The 21,868-nt window shown below is 38.0% G+C and overlaps 2 long non-coding RNA genes across 2 annotated transcripts; both read left to right on the plus strand.

Moving 5' to 3' along the window:
- Positions 1-10,192: 10,192 nt before the first annotated feature.
- On the plus strand, positions 10,193-12,253 carry LOC131624740 (uncharacterized). The gene is made up of 2 exons (XR_009290656.1): positions 10,193-11,374; positions 11,968-12,253. It is a non-coding gene; the product is annotated as an uncharacterized LOC131624740 (long non-coding RNA).
- A 6,443-nt stretch (positions 12,254-18,696) lies between these two features.
- LOC131624741 (uncharacterized) lies at positions 18,697-20,757 on the plus strand. The gene is made up of 2 exons (XR_009290657.1): positions 18,697-19,878; positions 20,472-20,757. It is a non-coding gene; the product is annotated as an uncharacterized LOC131624741 (long non-coding RNA).
- Positions 20,758-21,868: the final 1,111 nt, after the last annotated feature.

The raw sequence follows: 21,868 nt of genomic DNA on the forward strand, positions 1-21,868 counted from the left end.
CTGAGAATTACTCTTAGTAACTCTGAGAGAGTAACTCTTGACTTGTTCTGAGATTTATTCTTGGTAATGCTGAGAGTAACTCTTTACTTATTCTGAGATTTATTCTTGGTAATGTTAAGAGTAACTCTTGACTTTTCATAATGTTATTCTTTTAAGGATCATAGTATAATATCTTGAGTGAGAATGAATGAACCTGTCTTATTTATTTCCACTAAAGAGCACACGTCAAATAACAAATAAGATCACAATCTTAATTATATTTACACAAGAGTTTGTTATCTTCAAAACATCAAAAAGGATTTTTCCTCAACACTTACCACTTCTCCCTTCTCAATTAGCTTGTTTCTGAAAACCCACTTTGTACCAATGATGTTGAATCCTTTTGGTCTAGGAACAAGATCCCATATATCATTCCTTGTAAACTGATTTAGTTCTTCTTGCATGGCAATTATCCAGTCTGGATCCTCTAGAGCTTGATCAACAGAAGTTGGCTCGATCAAGGAAACAAGACCTAATTGACATTCTGCATTGTTCTTAAGGAATGCTCTTGTTCTGATAGGATCATCTTTCTTTCCAAGAATCACATCTTGTGAATGAGCTGAGGTGAGTCTAGAAGATCTTCTGACTATTAGCTCTTCAGAAATTCTGAGATTCTCTAAAGATGCAGCAACTTGATCTTCTGATCCTTTGCTTCTGAGACTTTCAACTTTTGAAACTTCGTTCCTTGGTTCTTCAGCTTCTGATATATCAATATCTATATCTGCAAAATTCTCAAACTGCGTTGGCTTTTCAAGACCAAGCTTATCATCAAATCTGATATTGATTGATTCTTCTACAACCAATGTTTCAGTATTGTATACTCTGTAGCCTTTAGAGCGTTCAGAATATCCAAGAAGGAAACATTTACGTGCCTTAGAATCAAACTTACCAAGATGATCTTTAGTATTCAGAATAAAACAAACACATCCAAAAGGATGAAAATATGAAATGTTGGGCTTTCTGTTCTTCCACAATTCATAAGGAGTCTTATTTAGAATAGGTCTTATGGAGATTCTATTCTGAATATAACATGCAGTATTAATTGCTTCTGCCCAGAAGTGTTTAGCCATATTGGTTTCATTGATCATGGTTCTGGCCATTTCTTGTAGAGTCCTATTCCTTCGCTCTACAACTCCATTTTGCTGTGGAGTTCTAGGGAAAGAGAAATAATGGGTAATACCATTTTCTTTGAAGAACTCCTCAAAGAACCTGTTCTCAAATTCACGACCATGATCACTTCTGACCTTTATGATTTTGCACTCCTTCTCAGATTGAATCTGAGTGCAGAATTTAAAGAACACTGAATGAGACTCCTCCTTATGTTTTAAGAACTTTACCCATGTCCAGCGGCTATAATCATCTACGATGACTAATCCATATTTCTTCCCTCTGACAGATGCTGTTTTGACTTGGCCAAAAAGATCAATGTTCAGAAGTTCTAACGGCCTAGAGGAAGAGACAACATTCTTAGACTTGAATGCAGGTTTGGAGAACTTGCCCTTCTGAGATGCTTCACAAAGAGCATATGATTTGTATTTCAGATTTGGGAGTCCTCTGACCAGATTTAGTTTGTTAATATGAGAAATCTTTCTCAAACTAGCATGTCCTAATCTTCTGTGCCAGACCCATTTCTCTTCAGAAACAGACATAAGGCAAGTCACCTTCTGCTTCTTAAGATCAGAAAGATCAATCTTATAAACGTTGTTCTTTCTCTTGCCTGTAAATAGGATTGAGCCATCCTTCTGACTTACAGCCTTTCAAGACTTTTGATTGAAGATTATGTCATAACCATTGTCACTTAATTGACTTATGGATAATAAGTTATGCGCTAATCCTTCTACAAGAAGAACATTAGTTATGGAAGGAGAGTTACCAATACTTATGGTTCCAGAGCCAATTATCTTGCCCTTCTGATGTCCTCCAAACTAGACTTCTCCACCAGACTTAAGCACCAGGTCTTGGAACATAGACATTCTTCCCGTTATATGTCGCGAGCACCCAGAGTCTAGGTACCATGACATTTTGTGCTTTGTCTTCTTTGCTGCCAAGGATATCTGCAACAGAAATTATCTTCTCCTTAGGTACCCACAACTTCTTGGGTCCTTTCTTATTAGTTTTCCTCAAGTTCTGATTGAACTTGAGTTTAGCATAATAAACAACAGGAGGAACAACATGATATTCTTTAGATTTGGCAGCATGATATTTCCTAGGTTGTGTCACATGCTTCTTGGTGTGTGTAACATGAAAGCTTTTGGCATGTGAAGTGAGCCTAATATCATGTGAGTGGCCATATTTGAACTGCTCATACAATGGCTTGTATGTGATTTTCATATCATCTACAGGTTCAAATTTATGTGGGGTATCACCCTCATAGCCAACACCAATCCTTTAGTTTCCAGAAACTCCATATATCATAGAAGCAAGATGACTTCTACCAATACTTCTAGATAAAAACTTTCTGAAGCTTGAGTCATATTCTTTCAGAATATGGTTGAGACTAGGAATGGATTTTTCTGATTCAGAAGGAGATCCAATATCCTTGGATAATTTTAAAACTTTTTCCTTAAGTTCAGAATTTTCCACTTCCAGCTTCTTAGTTTCAGATTCAAATAGCTTTTTCAGCTTTTTATATTTGATGCTAAGATGAGCCTTGAGTTCCAGAAGTTCAGTTAAACTGGAAACTAACTCTTCTCTAGATAGTTCAGAAAATACCTCTTGAGAATCTGATTCTTATGTAGATTCTGATCCATCATCCACTGTGGACATCAGTGCAAGGTTTGCCTACTCGCCTTCAGAGTCTGATTCTGATTTTGAATCATCCCATTTTGCCATAAGACCTTTCTTCTTATGAAACTTCTTCTTGGGATTCTCCTTATGAAGTTTTGGACATTCATTCTTGAAGTGTCCAGGCTCATTGCACTCATAACAAATGACCTTCTTCTTGTCAGATCTTCTGCTTCCAGAAGATTCTCCTCTCTCAGGCTTCTTTGAGCTTCTGAAGTTCCTGAACTTCCTTTTCTTGCTCTTCCAGAGTTGGTTCACCCTTCTGGAGATAATGGATAGTTTATCTTCTTCTTCTGATTCTGATTCTTCAGAATCTTTTTCTTCAGCCTGAAAAGCGTTAGTGCATTTTTTATAATTAGATTTTAATGCAATAGACTTACCTTTCTTCTGAGGTTCATTAGCATCCAGCTCTATTTCATGACTCCTCATAGCACTGATCAATTCTTCAAGAGAGACTTCATTCAGATTCTTGGCAATTTTGAAAGCAGTCACCATAGGACCCCATCTTCTTGGAAAACTTCTAATGATCTTCTTGACATGATCAGCCCTTGTATATCCCTTGTCAAGAACTCTTAATCCTGCAGTTAGCGTTTGAAATCTTTAGAACATCTTCTCAATATTTTAATCATCCTCCATGTTGAAGGCTTCATATTTCTAGACCAAGGCAAGAGCTTTAGCCTCCTTGACTTGGGCATTTCCCTCATGAGTCATTTTCAATGATTCATATATGTCATATGCACTTTCCCTATTATATATCTTCTCATATTCAGCATGAGAGATAGCATTCAGCAAAACAGTCCTACACTTATGATGATTTTTGAATTGCTTCTTTTGATCATCATTCATCTCTTGTCTTGTAAGCTTCACACCACTAGTTTTCACTGGATGTTTGTAACCATCCATCAGAAGATCCAATAAGTCACCATCTAGACCAAGAAAGTAACTTTCAAGTTTATCTTTCCAATATTCAAAGTTTTCACCATCAAATACTGGTGGTATAGTATAACCATTGTTACCATTTCCATTATGTTGATCAGCAGAGCCAGATGTAGATGTATGTGTTGGATCTTCACCAACCATCTTGACTTAAGCATTTTTTCTCTTCCTGGATCTTTTCTAAACACGGTTAAGTGCTTGCACCTTAGAACCGACGCTCTGATGCCAATTGAAGGATTGAAAAACACTTAGAAATGGGGGGGGGGGGGGTTGAATAAGTGTAGCTTTAAAACATGTAAGATAAAAACAATTTGCACAATGATTTTTATCCTAGTTCGTTGTTAACTAAACTACTCCAATCTATCCCCTTGGAGTGATTTACCTCACCTGAGGATTTAATCCACTAATCACACAAGATTACAATGGTTTTCCACTTAGATAACTTCTAAGTCTTCTAGAGTATTCTGATCACAACCTGATCATTCTAGGAACATACTGCTTAGATACCCTCTAAGACTTTCTAGAGAATCCGATCACAACTTGATCTCCTCTAGTTCTTACAAATTAATGTAAACAAATTCTTATAAGAGTTACAATGCTTCTTAATAAGCTATTATCACAACTGTGATTTTTCTCTTAAGTTTAAGCTTAATCTCACTAAGATATTACAACATCAATGTAATAAGGTTGAAGATGAAGTTTGAGAGCTTTTGAATTTAACAGCATTTTTGTAAGTTTGCGCGAAGTGTTATATTCATATTCTCATCAGAACTTCTATTTATAGGCGTTTGAGAAGATGACCGTTGGGAGCATTTAATGTGTTGCGTGATCCGTACAACATTGCATTTAATGTTTCACTCTTTTGTCAACTACCTCGAGCCTTGCTTTCGCTGTGTCTACTGACGCTGCCTTTAATAGCTTCTAACGTTCCTTTTGTCAGTCATCGTAGCTTGCCATCTTGTACTTGCTTCTGATATGATGTTTGTGTAAACAACGTTTGAATATCATCAGAGTCAAACAGCTTGGTGCAGAGCATCTTCTTGTCTTCTGACCTTGAAGTACTTCTTAGCGTGATACCATGAGAACTTCAGTGCTTCTGCTTCTGATCTCAAGTTCTTCTGATGCTTCCATAGACCATGTTCTGATTCTGCTTGACCATCTTCTGATATCTTTCCAGAGCATGTTCTGATGTTGCATGTTGAACCTTCTGAGTCAGTGCTTCTTGCGCTGATTTTGTGCATACTCTTTATGTGATTCCTGAAATGGAAATTGCATAGGATTAGAGTACCACATTATCTCATAAAAAATTCATATACATTGTTATCATCAAAAATAAGAATATTGATCAGAACAAATCTTGTTCTAACAAGATCAAGTTGTGATCGGATTCTCTAGAAAGTCTTAGAGGGTATCTAAGCATTGTGTTCCTAGAGTGATCAGGTTGTGATCAGAATACTCTAGAAGACTTAGAGGGTATCTAAGTGGAAAACCATTGTAATCTTGTGTGATTAGTGGATTAAATCCTCAGTTGAGGTAAATCACTCTAAGGGGGTGGACTGGAGTAGTTTCGTTAACAACGAACCAGGATAAAAATCATTGTGCAATTGTTTTTATCTTAAGAGTTTTTAAAGTACACTTATTCAAACCCCCCCTTTCTAAGTGTTTTTCTATCCTTCAATTGGTATCAGAGCGCCGGTTCTAAGGTGCAAGCACTTAACCGTGTTTAGAAAAGATTCAGGAAGAGAAAAACGCTAAGTCAAGATGGTTGAAACTCCAACACCTACATCTACATCTGGCTCTGCTGAGCAATACAATGGAAATGGTAACAATGGCTACACTAGAGCACCAATATTCGATGGTGAAAACTTTGAATATTGGAAAGATAAGCTCGAAAGTTACTTTCTTGGTTTAGATGGTGACTTATGGGATCTTCTGGTGGATGGTTACAAACATCCAGTGAAAGCTAGTGGTGTAAGGCTCTCAAGACAAGAGATGAGTGATGATCAAAAGAAGCTATTCAAAAATCATCACAAGTGTAGGACTGTTTTGCTGAATGCTATCTCTCATGCTGAATATGAGAAGATATCTAACAGGGAAACTGCCTATGATATATATGAATCATTGAAAATGACTCATGAAGGAAATGCCCAAGTCAAGGAGACCAAAGCTCTTGCCTTGATCCAGAAATATGAAGCCTTTAAGATGGAGGATGATGAAAACATTGAGTAAATGTTCTCAAGATTTCAAATGCTAACTACTGGATTAAGAGTTCTTGACAAGGGATACACCAAGGCTGATCATGTCAAGAAGATCATCAGAAGCTTGCCAAGAAGTTGGGGTCCTATGGTGACTGCTTTCAAAATTGCCAAGAATCTGAATGAAGTCTCTCTTGAAGAATTGATCATTGCTATGAGGAGTCATGAAATAGAGCTGAATGCTAATGAACCTCAGCAGAAAGGTAAGTCTATTGCATTAAAATATAATTATAAAAAATGCACTAACGCTTTTCAGGCAAAAGAACAAGATTCTGAAGAATCAGAATCAGAAGAAGAAGATGAACTGTCCATGATCTCTAGAAGGGTAAACCAACTCTGGAAAATCAAGCATAGGAAGTTTAAGAACTTCAGAAGTTCTAAGAAGCTTCAAAAAGGAGAATCTTCTAGAAGCAGAAGACCTGACAAGAAGAAGGTCACATGCTAAGAATGCAATGAGCCTGGTCACTACAAGAATAAGTGTCCAAAAATTCAGAAGGAGAATCCCTAGAAGAAGTTTCATAAGAAGAAAGGTCTTATGGCAACGTGGGATGATTCAGATTCAGAATCAGAATCAGTTCAAATATGGCCACTCACATGATATTCGGCTCACTTCACATGCCAAAAGCTTTCATGCTACACACACTAAGAAGCATGTGACACAACCTAGAAAATATCACGCTGTTAAATCTAAGGAATATCATGTTGTACCTCATGTTGTTTATTATGCTAAACCCAAGTTCAATCAGAACTTGAGGAAAACTAACAAGAAAGGACCCAAGAAGTTGTGGGTACCTAAGGAGAAGATAATTTATGTTGCAGATATCCTTGGTAGCAAAGAAGACAAAGCACATCATGTCATGGTACCTGGACTCTGGGTGCTCGCGACACATGACGGGAAAAAGGTCTATGTTCCAAGACCAGGTGCTTAAGTCTGGTGCAGAAGTCAAGTTTGGAGGAGATCAGAAGGGCAAGATAATTGGCTCTGGAACCATAAGTACTGGTAACTCTCCCTCCATAACTAATATACTTCTTGTAGAAGTATTAGCGCATAACTTATTGTCCATAAGTCAATTAAGTGACAATGGTTATGACATAATCTTCAATCAAAAGTCTTGCAAGGCTGTAAGTCAGAAGGATGGCTCAATCCTATTTAATGGCAAGAGAAAGAAAAACATTTATAAGATTGATCTTTCTAATCTTGAGAAGCAAAAGGTGACTTGCCTTATGTCTGTTAGTGAAGCGCAATGGGTCTGGCACAGAAGATTAGGCCATGCTTTTTTGAGAAATATTTTCAGATTAACAAACTAAATCTGGTCAGAGGACTCCCAAATCTGAAATACAAATTAGATGCTCTTTGTGAAGCATGTTAGAAGGGCAAGTTCTCCAAACCTGCATTAAAATCTAAGAATGTTGTCTCTTCCTCTAGGCCGCTAGAACTTCTGCACATTGATCTGTTTGGCCCAGTCAAATCAGCATCTGTCAGAGGGAAGAAATATGGATTAATCATCATAGATGATTATAGCCGCTGGACATGGGTAAAGTTCTTAAAACAAAAGGATGATTCTCATTCCGTGTTCTTTGAATTCTACACTCAGATTCAATCTAAGAAGGAGTGCATAATCATAAAGGTCAGAAGTGATCATGGTGGCGAATTTGAGAATAGATTATCTGAGGAGTTCTTCAAAGAAAATGGTATTGCCCATGATTTCTCTTGCCCTAGAACTCCACAGCAAAATGGAGTTATAGAGCGAAAGAATAGGACTCTACGAGAAATGGCCAGAACCATGATCAATGAAACCAATATGGCTAAGCACTTCTAGGTAGAAGCAATAAATACTGCATGTTATATTCAGAATAGAATCTCTATAAGACCTATTCTTAATACGACTCCTTATGAATTGTGCAAGAACAAAAAGCCTAACATTTCATATTTTCATCCTTTTGGACGTGTTTGTTTCATTCTGAATACTAAAGATCATCTTGTAAGTTTGATTCTAAGGCACAAAAATGTTTCCTTCTTGGATATTTTGAACGCTCTAAAGGGTATAGAGTATACAGTACTGAAACATTGGTTGTAGAAGAATAAATCAATATCCGATTTGATGATAAGCTTGCTCTTGAAAAGCCAAAGCAGTTTGAGAATTTTGCAGATTTAGATATTGATATATCAGAAGCTGAAGAACCAAGAAGCAAAGTATCAAAAGCTGAAGATGTCAGAAGCAAAGGATCAGAAGATCAAGTTGCTGCATCCTTAGAGAATCTCAGAATTTCTGAAGAGCCAACAGTCAGAAGATCTTCTAGACTCACATCTGCTCACTCAGAAGATGTCATTCTTGGAAAGACGGATGATCCTATTAGAACCAGATCATTCCTGAAGACCAATGTAGAAGGTCAATTAGGTCTTATTTCTTTGATTGAGCCAACTTCTGTTGATCAAGCTCTAGAAGATCCAGACTAGATAATTGCCATGCAAGAAGAACTAAATCAGTTTACAAGGAATGATGTATGGGATCTTGTTCCTAGACCAAAAGGATTCAATATCATTGGAACTGTCGCACGCTCGCGAAATGATGAACAGAGTCGCCACCAATATATTTATCCCAAAGAGGGAAAGGAATATCAGAAAACCTAGAATAAGGATAAGAGAAGGTCTTGCGACCAGAGATAGGGTACGGGAGTCGGTTACGCGAGGGGAAGGTACTAGCACCCCTCACGCCCATCGTACTCGATGGTATCCACCTATGTTTGTTCTATTCTAAGGGTGTATAAATCTAAAGCTTAATTACTAAGGGAATGCATGCAAATGAAAGAAAAGAAACACGGGGAAAATAAGGTTTATAAATAGTTGTGCTCGTTCAAGCCCCGCGACTTGATGCCTACGTATCCTTTTCAGGAATCAGAGCGCCGTAGTTCGGCTCTTTAGTTTTAGTTTGTTTTTGTGTTTTTTAGTTGAACAGTTACATTCGCACTCCGCTGCTCGACCTCTGGAGTCTTAAGCTGGGAATGGAGCGGAAATAACGTGTCCGATTAAGGGAAAGAATGCCCTGAAGGCAAGAGAAAGAATGCCTCAGAGGCAGGAGAGAAAAGAGATTGGTTTGTGTCTTTTATATGTGATTCCATGATGGACGAAAACCTACTACAAGGCATCGCATCACTTCCTCACTTTGATTAGCTCTGAGCCTTTATTAGGTATTTTAGACGTTTTTGGTTGGTGATTTTTAAGGGGAATTAATCTGCGAGTTGAATCACATAGAATGTATGATGTCAAAGAAACAGATTAGGGAATGAATCCCACTCATTTCTCTACATGGATAGAGAAACAGATTAGGGAATGAATCCCACTCATTTCTCTAATAATCGAGAAACAGATTAGGGAATGAATCCCACTCATTTCTCTTTGTAGTGGTCGAGAAACAGATTAGGGAATGGATCCCACTCATTTCTCTCTCACTAAGTGTTCGAGAAACAGATTAGGGAATAAATCCCACTCGTTTCTCTCCCACTTTTAATGTGATTCGCCTCTTCCTTTGTTAAGTGTTTTAAAGTTGAAAAGGAAAATAAACAAAACTAGCCTAAGATGAAAACTAGCCTAATATGATGGGAACCTCTAATTCCTAAAGTTGTCATGGTTTCTACCTAATGGTTAGGAGTAAAAAGCGACATGAGAATATAAGCATAAGCGGAGACCGAAATTACAAGTAAAAATACAAGTAAACAACGATACAAAAATTAGTGTAAAATGGCTAACATAAACACTTGAGAATATGGTACAAGACATGAAAGTGAACAATGCAAAATAGTACAAAAATCGAATTTAAAATACTATTATTTTTATGTTGATTTTATGAAGGAAATCGAATTCTAATTAAGCAAAAAAATACAATAATAGCCTAAACTATATATTTGTGAACATTTTTTATATGACAAAATATGTATTAAAGTCTAAGAAGATAGTGGAAAAATTAGTGATTTTTATTGTACAAAAGAAAATGATAAAACTCTAATTAAAACTTAAATTCTAATAATGGAAACAGGGGGGTGTGAACTGGATTTATGGTATTGATAGCAATTAGGGCGTAGGCTCACTGGTACTGGCCCAGAAGGGTGATTTTTGTACAGTCTTTTATGCCAAAAACGCAAAGCCACGGACTAAAGAACTAAATGCAATCCGGCCCAGGAGTATTCTTTATCCATTTCTAAATTTTATTAGGACTTTTACCAATTAAACAGAAATGAATTAAATAAATAATGAAAATTAAAAAATAGTTAAAACGAAAAAGGGGTTTAGGGTTACATGAATTGTGGCGATTGGAATTCTCCTCCCTCTCACGAACACGACGGCGCGAGCCTCTTTCTTCTTCGGCGAGAACTCGTCAACGATTCATCACCGTCAACGCCTCAACCCCCGCCTTCAACTCTCATCGTCCATTTCGTCTGCCTCCGTTTGAATCGCCTTTGACGTCTTCTCGATATCGCGGCTCACGGTCTGCTTCAACCTTTGACAAGACTTGATTATCGGAAGAGATAAAGAAGACGTAAGCACAGAAGCTTGCCGAGTGGATACGCTCTGGTGGCGATTTGGAGCTGCGAAGCGGAATCCGGAAATCCTCCGATCTAGGTATGCACCATTCTGTTAATTTGCTTCTGATCTTTTCACTTCTCTTCTTCAAATTCTCTCTGTGATCTCATTGTCGACACGGTGTTATTTGTGATGATGAGGTTGGATTTTCGTTCTTGAAGATTATCGAAGATATGATGCTGAAGGTGATTGGAGAAGATGAAAGAATGTGAATATGGTGTGGATTGAGAGAAGGTTGAATTGAAGGAGAGAGATTGGAGTGTGTTGTGGAGATGGTGATGATGAATGAATCGTGGAAGTGAAGAGAGTGAATGATGGTTGCAGAGGTGGTTTTGAAGATGATGAATGAAGAGTGCAGAGAAGAAGCTGAAGAATGGAAGAGATTGAAATGGTGAATGAAGTAGGAGGTGGAGAAGATTTGTGGAGAAGTGATGGAGGTGGAGGGAAAGTGGTGAAGATCAATGAAGAAAAATGGTGGAGAGGAATGGAAGGAACCGAATGATGAAGGGAGCTTTGAATTTATAGAAGTGGAGGGAAGAGAAGTTAGTTACAGAGTGAGTTTTTGCTGTTAGATTGGAGGGGGTTAGTTACAAAATCGAGGGTGGAGATTGAAGATTGATTTCAGGTAGTTTGAGTCAGTTTGGGAAGTTAGTTACGTGTGGTTGGATTCTGTTATATAGGTTGAAGATGGAGAACTCAGTTACAACTTGAAGCCTTCTCAACCGTGGGATCAAAAGTTAGTTATGTTCAATGGATGGAGGAGATTGAGTCTGATTGAAAGGTTAGTTACAATTTGTAACAAACTGTTTTTTCTGTTATTGATAGCTAGGATAGTTGGTTACAAATCTGTTAGGTTAGTTTTGAATGGAAATTGAATTCTGTTGGAAATTGGTTAGAATCTGTTATATAGTTAAGTGAGTTAGTTATATGAATTGGTTGAAAAGCTGTGGATGTGGATGCTGTAAAGGTTTGAAAGTGATTTTAGAAGTTATAAAACTGATTTTTGATAATTAGAAGAGAATTGGTTATTGAGAGAATCAACTATGATGGTTAGTGAGGAGACTCGAAATTCTGAAATATGGTTTGCAGATTTTTTATAAAGTTGTTAGTGTTTGGACAGGTTTTCTGAATGTATTATGCAGGGGCTGTTTGTGGACTTGTTGTGCAGATTTCTGCGTGTTTATGTGTGAATGGTTTAGAACTCGTGGTTGTTGGTTGAAAGTAGGATGCAGGGACCATTTTGGGTTATGTTGTAGCTCATGAAATTGATTTTTTGTAACTGTGTATGGCTGCCCTGAAAATGCTGAGCAAATCCTCTCTTTTTGGATAATTTCATGAATGAAATAATGATGTTGTTTGCACTTGACTATGCAGGTTTGGCAGCTGGTTTGGGCGTGGAGTAGAAGATGTCGCAGCTGCATTGATTGTGTGCAGAGCCGTTGTGCAGAAATTCGGCGGAGGCATGAAGAATGAATTATAATAAATAGTTCTGTAATGATGAAGAATGAATAGTAACATTTCTTGTAAACTTGTGTAATTTTTGATGGAAGATAGATTGGATTTTTTGGTAATAAATGGACTTGAATACTTGTGGCATGCTGTGGCCTTTGTAATAACATAACTTCTTTTCTAATGGATAAAATTTGAATCTCCTTTTTCAGTTTGCATTCCTTTACAGTTTCAAATGACACCACCATATCCATGCGCGCATCCCATGCTTTCCATGCCATTTTCCATTGGATTAAGCTTTGAATATTTTGACATCGGGTGAAATTTTGTTGAAAAGTCAACTTTCTCAGTCGACTTTGACCAAAGCCAAAGAGCTTGTCCACATGCCTTGAATTAATACTTGTACCATTCTTCATACTTCCATAATGATAGGACTCACATTGACCACTCATGCTATAGCACCTCAGGATATTTTAATTATGAAATTAAATGAATCTTAACTGATGAATTATAACCCAACAATATGGATAAGTAACCCTGTCTTCTTTATTGGAAATGCCTAGTAACGATGGAGCTCTTGAGGTGATGATAAAAGTAAGTGACTTGTACACAAATCAAACTCATTTGAGGCATTTCTGCCAAACTAGAGCATAAAGGAGTGAAAACCCTAACTCAGGCTCTTTGATCCCATAATAGATTAATGGTTGATAAATGCATGCCTTTATTTATGACCTAAAAATGCGAATGATCATGAAGTAATAAGCCAGTTAGTAGAAAAATTGGGTGGGCAAATTTTGGGGTGCAACAGCTGCCCCTATTTAATCGTCTTAAACCTGAAGGTGAGATTGGCGCTAGCCTTTCGAACATTCAAGGTAGAAGAAGATTAAATACCAAGTGAACCTGAAAATTTGCCTGAAGAAAGATAAGATCCACTGGGGAAGAAATGGTGTCAACTCCACTGAGGAAAAGTGTATCAATTCTGGATTGATCAAATTGACTCTGGGTTAGAAATGAAATAGAACTCAACTCTGGGTTGAAGAAGAATGGTGGGTCAACTCTGGGTTGGACAAGAGGTAAACATCAACTCTGGGTTGAGAACGGAAAGGGGAAATCAGTATTAATAGGACAAGATATAGGCATCAACTCTGGGTTGAGAGAGAAAGCAAGAATATCAACTCTGGGTTGAAAACAAGAGATAGACATCAACCCTGGGTCGAGAGAAAATAATTCAACTCTGGGTTGAAAGGAGAAGGATGAACAATCAGAAATAACCGTCAACTCTGGGTTGAGTGGGAAAGAAAGAAAGATAACCGTCAACTCTGGGTTGAGTGGAAAAAGGGTAAGAAGACAACCATCAACTCTGGGTTGAGTGAAAAAAGATAAGGGTCAACTCTGGGTTGAATAGAAGACAACCGTCAACTCTGGGTGAGTGGGAAAAGATAAGGGTCAACTCTGGGTTGAATAAAAGATAACCGTCAACTCTGGGTGAGTGGGAAAAACATAAGATAACCGTCAACTCTGGGTTGAGAAGAAAATAAGGAAAGACAATCATCAACTCTGGGTTGAGTGGGACAGAACAAAAGACAACCATCAACTCTGGGTTGAGTGGGAAAAAAGGCAAGGATCAACTCTGGGTTGAATAAAAGATAACCGTCAACTCTGGGTTGAGTGGGAAAGAAGGCAAGGATCAACTCTGGGTTGAATAAAAGATGACCGTCAACTCTGGGTGAGTGGGGAAGAGTGAACAATTAGAAATAACTGTCAACTCTAGGTTGAATGGGAAAGAGAAATCAATTCTGGATTGAACAAGGGACAACCGTCAACTCTGGGTTGAGTGGGAAAAATATAATTAACTCGGGGTCAAAAGATGAAAGGAAAGTCAACTCTGGGTTGAACACAAAAATATCAACTCTGGGTTGAAAGAAGATGAACATGATTGACTTTAGGAGATGACACCGCAATGGTAACTCTGAGTGATCTAGTGGAATATCAATTGAATGCTTTGTAGGGACCCCATCTGGTGAGTAACTTGGCTTATGCTTCACATGCAAATGCTTAATTTATTTGTGCGCTTTTGGAAATGCAATGCAAGGGATTCTATATGCATTGTTCAGGGTTTCTGCTTTGATGTGGAATAGATTAGGTGGAGTTCTGAACTCTGCTTGATTCAAGATGGGGTGGATGGCCCTGCTTTGTTGATGATCGGATCATGCGGGTGAAATGATAATGAAAATGCAATGATATGCATGATGATTGTATGATTATGAATGGGATGATAGTCTCCAAGATACCAGGAGTGGATGGAGTATGCCTTTGTAGAAGGTTGTTGCTTGAAGGATAGAACTTGTGAAGGTGAGGTGTTTGGCTTGACTCCTCGACACTTGTCTCGATATCTGACGCTTGCTTGGGGATGAAACATGAATTGTCACTAGCTTGCCCCAACTTGTATGACCCTTTTGAGATAAGACTTTGATATGCTTGAATCATGGAGATGTGCAATGGTCTGCCCCAGTGTAGATGAAGGGATGAATGCCCCAGATTGAAAGGAACTCTTCCACCAGATGGGTGCTTCAGAGATTTGCTTAGTGAATGACCAACCTTTGCCTTTGTAAGACTACTCGGTGGGATTTCAATGTTGAACTTTCCTTGGTATCAAGCACTTACTTTCTGATTAGAGACAATTCTGTTTTGAAAAAGATAATGAGAATGCAATGCACATGTTAATCTCAAAAGAAAAGTTTTATTTGTCAAAATGTTGTACTGATACTAACACAAATGACACAGCAACATTAGGAGTCAGTTTGACATGATTTTACAGTTTGTATGCTTTTGGAACGAACCCTACTTCAATTAGGACTTTTTAGGGTTGTAACGTGGTCGGGTTCACGGTTTAAGAAACAAAGGATAAAGGCTCAAGTTCTACTTAACCCACCCCTCTTCGTGATGTTCTTCAGTCCTACGTTCAGTTAGTTTGACATGAGTGTTCGCCTTTCTGGAAGGATGATGATGGATGAGGATCCTTTATGAATTTGATGGAAGAGGCGGTCACCCTTTGATGCTTTCATTGATGATCACAACAACTTGTTCCTCGGAGGATTTTTGTTCTTTTGCTATTGTCTTTTGCTTTCCCTAACTTTTGCCTGGACAAAGAGTTTCTTTTGATTTTGGGTTTTGTTGTCCAGCGGGATATGCCCCAATTTTTCCTAAGTCATTTGCTTCAAAGTTTTTCTTCTTTTTGACTTAGCGGGCTTTTGTGTCTTGCTTTTTTGATCATGATTCAATACTTTTCTTTTCATTCTCTTTTTGCCTCGTTCGGGAACAAGTTGCATGACTTTTGTGATTGACTTGATGAAAAGGTTGTGACTGCCCTCTTCTTAGTGAATGAGAGACATCCCTTGTGGATTGTGCTCTTTTGTTGTGAGATATGAGATATGATTGATTGATCCTCTGATGGAATACCTGAAAGTTGAGCGCTCGGTCGCACTAACTGAAGACTACCCTGCCCATTGGTTAAGATTGAGGGTTTTTTGTATTTGAAAAAGAAACTACTACTCCTTTGGCTCAAAAGGGTTTACGAAGGTTTCACTCCCTTATAACTCCGGTGTTTAGGAATTAAAACAATGCCTGTACATCGTCAGCAGGATCTTTGTTCCAAAAGCATACAATTAGTAGTTCATGTGTTTTGATTTTTCATCATTCTCCTTTTTTAATTGCTTAAGACAAATGAGTTGAAGTATCAATGAACATAATGACAAAGATGAAATGATTTGAGAAAAACATGTATATTACATTATTTTTATTTATTCAAACAGAACGAGTTTCCTACAATGAATTGTACTTGATAACAACAAAAGTAATACAATTGAAAATACTAAAGAAATCTATACAATGGCAAGCTTGGCCTTATATGAAATGTTCTCTGACAAACATAAAGTCTTTAGGCTTCAGTGGTGGAATGTGCCATAACAACTTGATCTTGTTTGTAATTCCCCATGATTCTTTGTTTATTGTTTCTTGTCATGTATCGGTGTCGAGGAATCGTCTTGTCTGATCTGATGGAGAGGAAGAGTGGTAAGAGTCTTGGTAACCATGGATGCACATGCATGAATGCAAAAATGTTAATGAAGATGCAAATGTATCATAAATCAGGATCAAGGATCAAGGCCTCTTGTGATAATAACTTCTCATGGTCATAAGATATGGCCGAATCCTCCAGATTCAGAGGTTCGACGTTGCTTTCTGGATAAATAGCTTGTGCATAAGTCAAAGATGGTCGAACCCTCCAGATTCAGAGGTTCGACGTTGATTTTGATAGATAACTGATGTAGAACTTCTGTATAAGTCAAAGATGGTCGAACCCTCCAGATTCAGAGGTTCGACGTTGATTCAGGATAGATAACCTTTGCATAAGTCACATAAGGTCGAACCTTCTAGATTCAGAGGTTCGACGTTGATTATGATAGATAGTCTGAATGGGCATAGGGTGGGATGGAGGCATGTTTTCCTGCAAAACAAAATTTCCCAACCCCTCTCACAGGTAGGATCTAATACAAGGTAGGTCAAAAGGTTGCCAGCGTTAACAGTTCTCCTGAGACACCATCATCGTTGCAAATACATGCCAACGATGGTATCCCATTTGAACCTCAACTGGTCGTGGGTCTCATGATCGCAATCAACAGAACCTGACATTCTGTTGGCGTCATGACTATCCACTCTATCCTAGGTAGCCTAAGTATCACTCTGGCCTGGGTATTGGGCCTTTTACCTCATAGAAACAACCCACCCAACCTGCAAACAGAGAAAATATGTGGCCCCCACGGGGACCCATAATATAGTCCAGGATGCGAGAAAATAAACATGATATGCGAGCAATAAATAGTCATGATATGCAAGGCATAAAGAAATAAAGCAATAAAGCGGTAAAGCAATAAAGCAATAAATCAATAAATAAACACCCAAAGAAAAGCAAACACAAGCTAGGATCGACTAAGCTAGGTCCCCAGCAGAGTCCCCAGCAGAGTCGCCAGCTGTCGCACGCTCGCGAAAATGAACAGAGTCGCCACCAATATATTTATCCCAAAGAGGGAAAGGAATATCAGAAAACCTAGAATAAGGATAAGAGAAGGTCTTGCGACCAGAGATAGGGTACGGGAGTCGGTTACGCGAGGGGAAGGTACTAGCACCCCTCACGCCCATCGTACTCGATGGTATCCACCTATGTTTGTTCTATTCTAAGGGTGTATAAATCTAAAGCTTAATTACTAAGGGAATGCATGCAAATGAAAGAAAAGAAACACGGGGAAAATAAGGTTTATAAATAGTTGTGCTCGTTCAAGCCCCGCGACTTGATGCCTACGTATCCTTTTCAGGAATCAGAGCGCCGTAGTTCGGCTCTTTAGTTTTAGTTTGTTTTTGTGTTTTTTAGTTGAACAGTTACATTCGCACTCCGCTGCTCGACCTCTGGAGTCTTAAGCTGGGAATGGAGCGGAAATAACGTGTCCGATTAAGGGAAAGAATGCCCTGAAGGCAAGAGAAAGAATGCCTCAGAGGCAGGAGAGAAAAGAGATTGGTTTGTGTCTTTTATATGTGATTCCATGATGGACGAAAACCTACTACAAGGCATCGCATCACTTCCTCACTTTGATTAGCTCTGAGCCTTTATTAGGTATTTTAGACGTTTTTGGTTGGTGATTTTTAAGGGGAATTAATCTGCGAGTTGAATCACATAGAATGTATGATGTCAAAGAAACAGATTAGGGAATGAATCCCACTCATTTCTCTACATGGATAGAGAAACAGATTAGGGAATGAATCCCACTCATTTCTCTAATAATCGAGAAACAGATTAGGGAATGAATCCCACTCATTTCTCTTTGTAGTGGTCGAGAAACAGATTAGGGAATGGATCCCACTCATTTCTCTCTCACTAAGTGTTCGAGAAACAGATTAGGGAATAAATCCCACTCGTTTCTCTCCCACTTTTAATGTGATTCGCCTCTTCCTTTGTTAAGTGTTTTAAAGTTGAAAAGGAAAATAAACAAAACTAGCCTAAGATGAAAACTAGCCTAATATGATGGGAACCTCTAATTCCTAAAGTTGTCATGGTTTCTACCTAATGGTTAGGAGTAAAAAGCGACATGAGAATATAAGCATAAGCGGAGACCGAAATTACAAGTAAAAATACAAGTAAACAACGATACAAAAATTAGTGTAAAATGGCTAACATAAACACTTGAGAATATGGTACAAGACATGAAAGTGAACAATGCAAAATAGTACAAAAATCGAATTTAAAATACTATTATTTTTATGTTGATTTTATGAAGGAAATCGAATTCTAATTAAGCAAAAAAATACAATAATAGCCTAAACTATATATTTGTGAACATTTTTTATATGACAAAATATGTATTAAAGTCTAAGAAGATAGTGGAAAAATTAGTGATTTTTATTGTACAAAAGAAAATGATAAAACTCTAATTAAAACTTAAATTCTAATAATGGAAACAGGGGGGTGTGAACTGGATTTATGGTATTGATAGCAATTAGGGCGTAGGCTCACTGGTACTGGCCCAGAAGGGTGATTTTTGTACAGTCTTTTATGCCAAAAACGCAAAGCCACGGACTAAAGAACTAAATGCAATCCGGCCCAGGAGTATTCTTTATCCATTTCTAAATTTTATTAGGACTTTTACCAATTAAACAGAAATGAATTAAATAAATAATGAAAATTAAAAAATAGTTAAAACGAAAAAGGGGTTTAGGGTTACATGAATTGTGGCGATTGGAATTCTCCTCCCTCTCACGAACACGACGGCGCGAGCCTCTTTCTTCTTCGGCGAGAACTCGTCAACGATTCATCACCGTCAACGCCTCAACCCCCGCCTTCAACTCTCATCGTCCATTTCGTCTGCCTCCGTTTGAATCGCCTTTGACGTCTTCTCGATATCGCGGCTCACGGTCTGCTTCAACCTTTGACAAGACTTGATTATCGGAAGAGATAAAGAAGACGTAAGCACAGAAGCTTGCCGAGTGGATACGCTCTGGTGGCGATTTGGAGCTGCGAAGCGGAATCCGGAAATCCTCCGATCTAGGTATGCACCATTCTGTTAATTTGCTTCTGATCTTTTCACTTCTCTTCTTCAAATTCTCTCTGTGATCTCATTGTCGACACGGTGTTATTTGTGATGATGAGGTTGGATTTTCGTTCTTGAAGATTATCGAAGATATGATGCTGAAGGTGATTGGAGAAGATGAAAGAATGTGAATATGGTGTGGATTGAGAGAAGGTTGAATTGAAGGAGAGAGATTGGAGTGTGTTGTGGAGATGGTGATGATGAATGAATCGTGGAAGTGAAGAGAGTGAATGATGGTTGCAGAGGTGGTTTTGAAGATGATGAATGAAGAGTGCAGAGAAGAAGCTGAAGAATGGAAGAGATTGAAATGGTGAATGAAGTAGGAGGTGGAGAAGATTTGTGGAGAAGTGATGGAGGTGGAGGGAAAGTGGTGAAGATCAATGAAGAAAAATGGTGGAGAGGAATGGAAGGAACCGAATGATGAAGGGAGCTTTGAATTTATAGAAGTGGAGGGAAGAGAAGTTAGTTACAGAGTGAGTTTTTGCTGTTAGATTGGAGGGGGTTAGTTACAAAATCGAGGGTGGAGATTGAAGATTGATTTCAGGTAGTTTGAGTCAGTTTGGGAAGTTAGTTACGTGTGGTTGGATTCTGTTATATAGGTTGAAGATGGAGAACTCAGTTACAACTTGAAGCCTTCTCAACCGTGGGATCAAAAGTTAGTTATGTTCAATGGATGGAGGAGATTGAGTCTGATTGAAAGGTTAGTTACAATTTGTAACAAACTGTTTTTTCTGTTATTGATAGCTAGGATAGTTGGTTACAAATCTGTTAGGTTAGTTTTGAATGGAAATTGAATTCTGTTGGAAATTGGTTAGAATCTGTTATATAGTTAAGTGAGTTAGTTATATGAATTGGTTGAAAAGCTGTGGATGTGGATGCTGTAAAGGTTTGAAAGTGATTTTAGAAGTTATAAAACTGATTTTTGATAATTAGAAGAGAATTGGTTATTGAGAGAATCAACTATGATGGTTAGTGAGGAGACTCGAAATTCTGAAATATGGTTTGCAGATTTTTTATAAAGTTGTTAGTGTTTGGACAGGTTTTCTGAATGTATTATGCAGGGGCTGTTTGTGGACTTGTTGTGCAGATTTCTGCGTGTTTATGTGTGAATGGTTTAGAACTCGTGGTTGTTGGTTGAAAGTAGGATGCAGGGACCATTTTGGGTTATGTTGTAGCTCATGAAATTGATTTTTTGTAACTGTGTATGGCTGCCCTGAAAATGCTGAGCAAATCCTCTCTTTTTGGATAATTTCATGAATGAAATAATGATGTTGTTTGCACTTGACTATGCAGGTTTGGCAGCTGGTTTGGGCGTGGAGTAGAAGATGTCGCAGCTGCATTGATTGTGTGCAGAGCCGTTGTGCAGAAATTCGGCGGAGGCATGAAGAATGAATTATAATAAATAGTTCTGTAATGATGAAGAATGAATAGTAACATTTCTTGTAAACTTGTGTAATTTTTGATGGAAGATAGATTGGATTTTTTGGTAATAAATGGACTTGAATACTTGTGGCATGCTGTGGCCTTTGTAATAACATAACTTCTTTTCTAATGGATAAAATTTGAATCTCCTTTTTCAGTTTGCATTCCTTTACAGTTTCAAATGACACCACCATATCCATGCGCGCATCCCATGCTTTCCATGCCATTTTCCATTGGATTAAGCTTTGAATATTTTGACATCGGGTGAAATTTTGTTGAAAAGTCAACTTTCTCAGTCGACTTTGACCAAAGCCAAAGAGCTTGTCCACATGCCTTGAATTAATACTTGTACCATTCTTCATACTTCCATAATGATAGGACTCACATTGACCACTCATGCTATAGCACCTCAGGATATTTTAATTATGAAATTAAATGAATCTTAACTGATGAATTATAACCCAACAATATGGATAAGTAACCCTGTCTTCTTTATTGGAAATGCCTAGTAACGATGGAGCTCTTGAGGTGATGATAAAAGTAAGTGACTTGTACACAAATCAAACTCATTTGAGGCATTTCTGCCAAACTAGAGCATAAAGGAGTGAAAACCCTAACTCAGGCTCTTTGATCCCATAATAGATTAATGGTTGATAAATGCATGCCTTTATTTATGACCTAAAAATGCGAATGATCATGAAGTAATAAGCCAGTTAGTAGAAAAATTGGGTGGGCAAATTTTGGGGTGCAACAGGAACCAAGTGGGTCTTCAGAAACAAGTTAAGCGAAAAAGAAGAAGTTGTAAGAAACAAAGCCAGACTGGTTGCTCAGGGCTATAGTCAGCAAGAAGGGATTGACTATACAGAAACCTTTGCACCAGTGGCCAGGTTAGAATCTATTCGCTTATTGATTTCTTTTTCCACTCAACATAACATCACTCTATATCATATGGATGTTAAGAGTGCCTTCTTAAATGGTTATATAGATGAGGAAGTCTATGTCCACCAACCTCCCGGTTTTGAAGACTCTAAGTCTCCATAACATGTTTTCAAATTGAAGAAATCATTGTATGATTTGAAGCAAGCTCCTAGAGCTTGGTATTAAAGATTAAGTTCTTTCCTTCTGAACAATGGTTTCACTAGAGGACAAGTGGATACGACTCTCTACTGTAAAACGTTTAAGAAAGATATTTTAATTTGTAAAATTTATGTTGATGATACTATCTTTGGAACATCTAATGCTACACTTGGAAAGGAGTTTGCTAAGTC

This window comes from Vicia villosa, unplaced genomic scaffold (assembly GCF_029867415.1).
Source record: "Vicia villosa cultivar HV-30 ecotype Madison, WI unplaced genomic scaffold, Vvil1.0 ctg.000159F_1_1_3, whole genome shotgun sequence".
In the NCBI taxonomy this organism is placed as follows: domain Eukaryota; kingdom Viridiplantae; phylum Streptophyta; class Magnoliopsida; order Fabales; family Fabaceae; genus Vicia; species Vicia villosa.